Below are 7,372 nucleotides of genomic sequence, written 5' to 3'. Positions count from 1 at the left end.
TACCAGTGGCCATGTTCCCTGCCAGGTGAGGAAGACCTGTCTGCACTAGGAAAGAAAAAAGCTAATCTTCAAAGAGAAGTAGAGAAAGAAAGAGAGGTAGGCCAAGAATAAGTCCCTGGCTTCAAGCCCTCGTTCTATGAGTTACTCCTGCATTCTTTCCAGTGACTGAAACCAGTAAATTCCACCACCACCACACACACCAATTTGTTTTTGCTTAAGCTGATTTGAGTAGGGTTTCCCTCATTTGCAACCAAAGCGGTCCTGAGGAATACAATCCAGATGTTCAAAGACGCAAAGGAGGGAAATAATGAAGAAAACAGCATTTCATTCATTCGGGGTTGGCAATAACAACCCTGTAAAAGCAAGCAGCAAGGTTTATGATGTGGCAGAAAACTCAGTTGTATGGGGTGCTGAAGTCATAACTTTGAAAAATTATATCTGCCTATAAGAAAGACTTTAAAATGGGAGAGGTGAAAATAAAAGGACCTGGTGTTAAGATGGTCTAATTATTGGTAGGCATTTTTATTTTCGAAAATTAACTCTCATATTGTTAGAATATTGTTTTTATGGCTTTGAAAAAGTAAACCCATTGTATACAGAAGTAAAGTTGGGAGGAGTGTGTTATATGTACGATGTTTATAGTCAGACTGACCTGGGATTTTTTTTTAAATATAATATCTGATAATATAAAAAATATTTCTCTGTATGTTGACAGCTGAATGGATGTGATATATACATAAAATAGAATTTCAGCCTTCAAATTCTAGTATACGTTAGAATATGAGTGAACTTTGAAGACATTATGTTAACTGAAATAAGCCAGTCACAAAAGCACAAATATTGTATGATTCTGTTTATACAAGGTGCCCAGAGTAAATCCGTAAAGACAAAGTAGAATGGTGATTGCCAGGAGCTTGGGGAGTGTAGAATGGGAAGTTGTTTAATGAGTACAGAATTTCAGTTTTGCAAGATGACAAAATTCTGGGTGGGTGGTGGCGGTGGTGGCATAACAATGTGAATGTACTTGATGCCACTGAACTGTGCACTTAAAAATGTTAAAATGGTAACATTTATGTTACATTATATTTTACCACAGTTAAAAATAAATAAAACTTAAAAAACCACCTGCACTGTGATGCTGGGGCTAGGGCCCCACAAACCATATTTCTATATTACTAGTGCTCTAGGTTAGAGTTTGTTAGACTTTGCCAATAAGCAGGACTGGAGGAGGGAGAAAGAACTTGCTTTTTCATCTTTATTCTCTGTAGCTTCTTTGGGCTTCCTGTTCCTATGAGCACCACCCAGCAATGCTGCTTCTCCTCACAGCAGCGATTCCTCCCCATGGCACCAGCCAGCACCTTCTTCTCAAGGCTCTAGGTCCCAGAGCCCATGGGCATCCACCAGATGCCACAGCAAGGAAGATACATTCGGAGAGTCAAACACTGGCTCTTTGACACTTTAGCCAAGAAGTGATGTATGTTCCTTCCTCCCACAGTCCATTGGCTGTAATAAGTCATGTGGTCTGTCCCAGGATGGGGCTGGGGTATGTGGGGAACAGAAGAAGAGTCTAGTGGGCACCAGGGTGTCAGATGCATGCTCTGTTCTCTCAACAGACCAGCTTCCTTATCCTGTCAGATTGGGTCCTCATCAGCCTCCACCACCGCCCCAGGAACTTCTCAGGTGCACATTAAAGATGCCAACACCTGGGCCCACCCATGCCTACTGAGTCAGGGCTTCTGAGTCAGGGCCTGGGAACTGAGTTTAGATAACCCGCACTCCTCAAGTGAAATCTGAGAACCAGGGCTGGAGTCTGTTCTGCAGTCTGTCCAACTTTGTAGCTTCAGCTTCCTTTAATTTGCCTGGGCTTAAGTTTCTGCATCTTTTCAGTTTCCACTCCTACTGCTAAAGATGTCACTCTCCTGCTATTTCTCTATGTCAGAGTCTATAGACAGGGAATCTGACTCATCAGCTCAACTTTGACACCTGGACATATAGGTTGTTAGCATATAAAGTAAATTTATTTATTTTCTTCTCCTCTTCCTCACTCCTTTTCTCCCATTTCCTCCTCCTTCTCCTCCATCTTCTACTTCTTCACTTTTTTTTCCACCTCTTCTACGCTAACACCATCATCATCAATACATAGCTAATATAATGTAGTAATGAAGGGTCAGGGCCTTGACACTAGACTGCCTGGGTTTGAATACTAGGTCTGCTACTTATTAGCTCTATGACCTTAGGCAAATAACATAACTTTTCTTTATTTAGTCTGCTCATCTATAAAGTGGAAAGAATAACAGAAATCACCTTGTAGAGCTATTGAGCAAATGCAAGAAGTCAACATGTCCCTAGCACATTAATTTTCACTATTATAATTAAGGACAACAGCTACCATTTTTAAACTTAGGATATGCAATGGTTTTAAATACAGCTCGGAGCCTTAGTACCTATATTCAAATCCTAGCTCTAGCATTTATTAATTGTGTGACCTTGGACAAGTCATTAAACTCTCTGTGCCCCAGTTTCATCATCTGTAGAATGGGAATAATAATATTTCCCACTTCTTGTGGTTGTTGTAAGGAAAAAGTGAGTGAGTACATGTAAAACATTTACAACAGTGCCTGTCATCTAATTAGGGCTGTATATTTGTTTTCTTCATCAATCAGCTAAGCTATTTGTTTTCTTTATCAATCAGCTACCCTAACTGCCAGCACTATAGGAAACACTGTAAAGATTTTAATTCCCTGAATCCAATCAACGGTTCTGCAAGGGTGATATTATATCTCCATTTTTTTTGGATGAAGAAATTATTGTTTAGCAGAGCTAAGTTGCCCAAAATAACACAATGAGTAAATGGCAGTGGTGTCATTAAATCACACATCTATCTTCTGCCTAAGCAGAGCTCTTACCCAGGATATGTTGTTGCTCTTCTGATCAGCAGCAGTGGGGGGAGGAGTGCCATGGGAGAGAGGCTGCAGCGGCAGAGATAATCAGGCTCACGTGCCCCTCCCCCTCCTTCTGGTGCAAGACAGTCTGGTCTCTGTGGGGCTTTCTGTGTGTGAAAGACATTTCTAAGACAACCCCCTCTGGGATCACCATGGTAGCAGGCAAACAGAATCTGGGTGTCCCCAGTCGTGTACTCCTTTCCCTACTCCCAGCATATCTTGAGCCTCAGTTTACAAATGGGATGTTTGCCCTGCCTCTGCCTGTCCCACCTCTACTCCCCAGGCCACAGCTCTGCTCCTATTTCACTGGGCCAAAGTCAGTTTCACTCGGCCCAAAATCAAGGTGTTGGCCAGGCTGTACTCCCTCCCGAGGCTCTAGGAGAGAGTGTGTTCTTGACCTCTTCTGACTTCTGGTGGCTGCTGCCATTTCTTGACTTGAGGCCGCATCACTCTGATCTCTGCCTCTGTCTTCACATAGCCTTCTCCTGTGTGTGTAAAATCTCCCTCTGCCTTCCTCTTACTGCGGATACATGTGATGGCACTTAGGGCCCACCTGGGTAATCCAGGATAATCTCCCCATCTTAAAATCTTTAATCACATCTGCAAAGACTTGCTCCCTTTTTGTCCTATAAAATAACATTCACAATTTCCAGGAATTAAGATGTGGGGGTCATTTTTCAGCCTAGTATAATAGGTGATCAACAAAAGAGAATTTCCCTCTCATTCCTTCTGGAGATCACTCTCTGGCCAATATGCAGGGCTAAGAAAAATTTTCTATAGCCGGAGATTGCCTTGGACCCTGTCAGAAGAAAGAGGATACATGCTTATTGAACCTCTACTATGTGTAGACAACAAAACATATCACCTAGTTAGGAAGTATGTGTTAACATTCCCATTTGTCAGAGGAGAAAAATGAGACCCTGTGAGATGATAGAAAATATATATTGGTCTCTGGCCCCAGTTCCCAGCACAGAGCTCCTGAAACTTTTGTAGTTTCCTAAGTGATAAGAGCACTAGGAGCATCTCTTGTTCTAATATTTGTCTTTGACTTCGTCACTGACATAAGGCTCCTAAAACCCTTACAAATTCCTAAGTGATAAGAACACTAGAAACATCTTTTGTTCCACTGTTCTATTGATTCTGGGTGGGTTCCTGGATGGCTCCTGGATGGGGAATGATCACCAGAAAGACCAAGCCATGATTAGAAGCTTGAAATTTCCAGCCCCGTCCCTCCATCTTCCAGAGAAGGGAAAAAGACTGGAAACCGAGTGAATAATTGATCATGCCTATGTGAGGGAGTCTCCGTAAAATCCCAATGGTGGGGGAATCAGGGAGCTTTCGGGTTGGGGAACACATCCACATACCAGGAAGGTGATGTACTCCAGGAAAGTGTAGATGCTCTCCTGCACTGGGGACCCTCCCAGACTGTGTCCTATGTATCTTTTCATCTGGCTGTTTATCTGTATTCTCTAATAAACTGGTAAAGGTAAGTAATTGTTCCCCCTCAGTTCTGTGAGCCACTCCAGAAAATTAATTGAACTGAAGAGGGGATCGTTGGAACCTTCGATTTGTAGCCAAGTTAGACTGAAGTTGTGGGTAACCCACAGACCTACTCCTTGTGACTGGCATCTGAAGTGAGGTTGGAGCAGTCTTGGGAGCAGGATAGAACTGAGGTCTTAACCAGTAGGATCTCCAGGTAGATAGTGTCAGAATTTAGTTAAGTTGTAGAACACCCAGCTAGTGGAGAATTGCTTGATGTGGAGAAAAACCTCACACTTTTTGAAGTGTCAGAAGTAAAGTGATCTGTGTAAAAGTAAAAGAGAAACACACAAGAGGTGGGGAACGGGATTTTTTCCTACTCAGGAGGGAAAGACTAAGTTTTTCTATTCAGACCCAAAGGGCAATGGCCAAGGAAGCAAAAGCAGGACAGTTGAGAGCACAGTAAACTGGTGGTTTAAAGTTTGATTTTTGACAAACGTTTTTGCGTCCCTTATCAAATGCTTTCAGACTAGGGTTACTACTCTGTGAATGGGCGCCACCTGGTGTCCATACAGAGTAATTCTTCCGGGAACCTACCTGCTCTGGGTCGTAGAACCGGCTCCCTCACCATCTGCGTTCTTGTTGTGGGACATCGTATTGGAAGGGCCAAGGAGGATAAGCCTTTCTCGAGAAAAGTGTTTGAATTTCAAATCTCGATATCTGTGTTTGAATTTCAGCTCTGCCCGTGACGAGGGCAAGTCACTTCTCCTCTCAGCCTCCATATAACCTTAACTCTAAAATGAAAATGACACCTCTCAGAGCTGTGAAGAGTATCTTGGGAAAGTGCTTTGTAAACTGGCAATAACTAGATGCAGCGGAAAGAAGCATTGCCTGCAGTTGAACAGGCCTGGATTCGTTTTTAAAAATGCACCTGCTGTATGCCAGCCACTATTCTGGATGTGGGAGTGTAGCAATAAATATAAAACAGAAAAAAATTCATGTTTTCATGTAGTTAACATTCTAGCATTACAGTTTCTGAGTCATTCATTCATTCATTTACAATATTTTTTCTAATATTACTATGTGGGCATGGAGAAATCCAACATGGCTAGAGCACAGCTGAGTAAGGACAGGACTTAAAGAAAAAAATAATACAAATTCATAAATACAGAATTAGGTTAGAAAGGAAATCTTTTTAGAATGACAAGAAATAACAAATTACAAAATTTTAAAAGCTGACAAACATCACAAACATACAATCTAAAGACAGCATATTTTTATTAATTAGCTGCAAAATATAGCTCTATAATAATTATTCTCTCCATTTTTTGCTATATATTCTTTGGTCATCCAGTCATAAGACAATGATTTTGTCTTCCTATAAAGATATAAAGATAATTCAGTGTTTACAAGATTAATTCTTTGTGGATAGTTTAAGCAATTTTCTTTCAGTTATAAAGCTTAATGCCAGGTTAATTTTTAGAATAATTGTCAAATTAAGGAAAACCTCTAAGTTTTTTCTTATATGAACTGTAAGTCTTCTTGTATAGTGACTTATTTTACAGACTGTTTGAGTTGACAACACATTGACCAGTTTATTGTCTATTCCCCACCCCACAAAGATTAAATCTTTATCCATGCCAGTATTTCACGTCAAGTAAATGAGATATTTAAGTCTGAACCCAATGTATTTATATAATTCACTCCTTTTTAACTAGTTAGATTATCAAACAATCCAAATCCATTTGTTACTTTGATTTGAAATGTTTCTATTCCTCTTAATGAATTACTACTTTTGTTATGATCTGCAGATCATTTCATCTGTAAACACCAGATATGATGAAGGCAGAAATGCTAAGGAAGACATGACCCAACACAATGAGATAATAATACATGCAACTTCACACATGGACATTCCATCTGTTTATAGTACTGCTTTATATTTGCCACATGGCCTACAAACACAGGGCTCTGATTTCTCTAGTCTGTATAATTCCTACTAGATAGTAAGAAAAATGTAAGAAAAAATGTGCAATGCACTTTTAATTATATATGCTACACTGCCAAATATATTTCTGACAGAAAATAACTTCTGCTTTAACTAGGCTTTGCTGAAAACCAAATCTTCTGCTTATAGTTTAATATATCTAAGGATTGGGAGACTTTTCCATAGACTAGCTTCTGGCTCTGTGTGTTTCAAATCCTGTTTTCCACCCACTATGTACATATTCCTGAGGCTGGGCACTAATACAACGTATGCACCTTCATATAATAGGGCAGTGTGAGTCAGCACAGTGGGCAGTAGGAGTATTCCTGGAAGCCATTCCTACTCTGAGATGGACAACAATGACATTACTACAGATGAAAGTGACTACGAACCGTATAAATGGATCCTTCTTGTCCTTTTCTTTTCAGGCTACTATAGCAACTACCATAGACTGCCTGTGTGGCTTAAACAATGAACATTTCTTTCTCACAGTTCTGAAGGCTGGGAAGTCCAAAATCAAGATGCTAGTACATTCAATGTCTAGTGAGAACTGCTTTCTGGTTCATAGACCGCTGTCTTCTCTCTGTGTCTTCATGTGGCAGAAGGGGCAAGGGCACCCTCAGGGGTTTCTTTTATAAGGGCACTAATCCCATTCAACCAATCAGTCCAAGACATCTCTGAACCTAAATTAAATGTACACCTAACTCAATTCTGCCTTAGCTGCATTCTTCAGGTACGTCATTGCCGCAACCAGCATAGTGTGATAAGGGAGAATTAGAGTGGAAAGATATATTGCTCTTGAAGGATTACAGTTAAGTATCTTACTTCTGCCACGTTTACAAAAACATATGCCCAAGTGAACATATTTCTCTATGTTTCTCCCAGGGCCAGTGCAAGCAAGGGCCCTGAAACTGAAGATACATTATTGTCAAGATGAATTCACCCACACGAAATGAAGCTAGAA

This window comes from Pteropus vampyrus, unplaced genomic scaffold (genome assembly GCF_000151845.1).
Source record: "Pteropus vampyrus isolate Shadow unplaced genomic scaffold, Pvam_2.0 Scaffold585, whole genome shotgun sequence".
Taxonomy (NCBI): domain Eukaryota; kingdom Metazoa; phylum Chordata; class Mammalia; order Chiroptera; family Pteropodidae; genus Pteropus; species Pteropus vampyrus.
The sequence above is the reverse complement of the archived record's forward strand: the minus strand, read 5'-3'. Positions refer to the sequence as shown.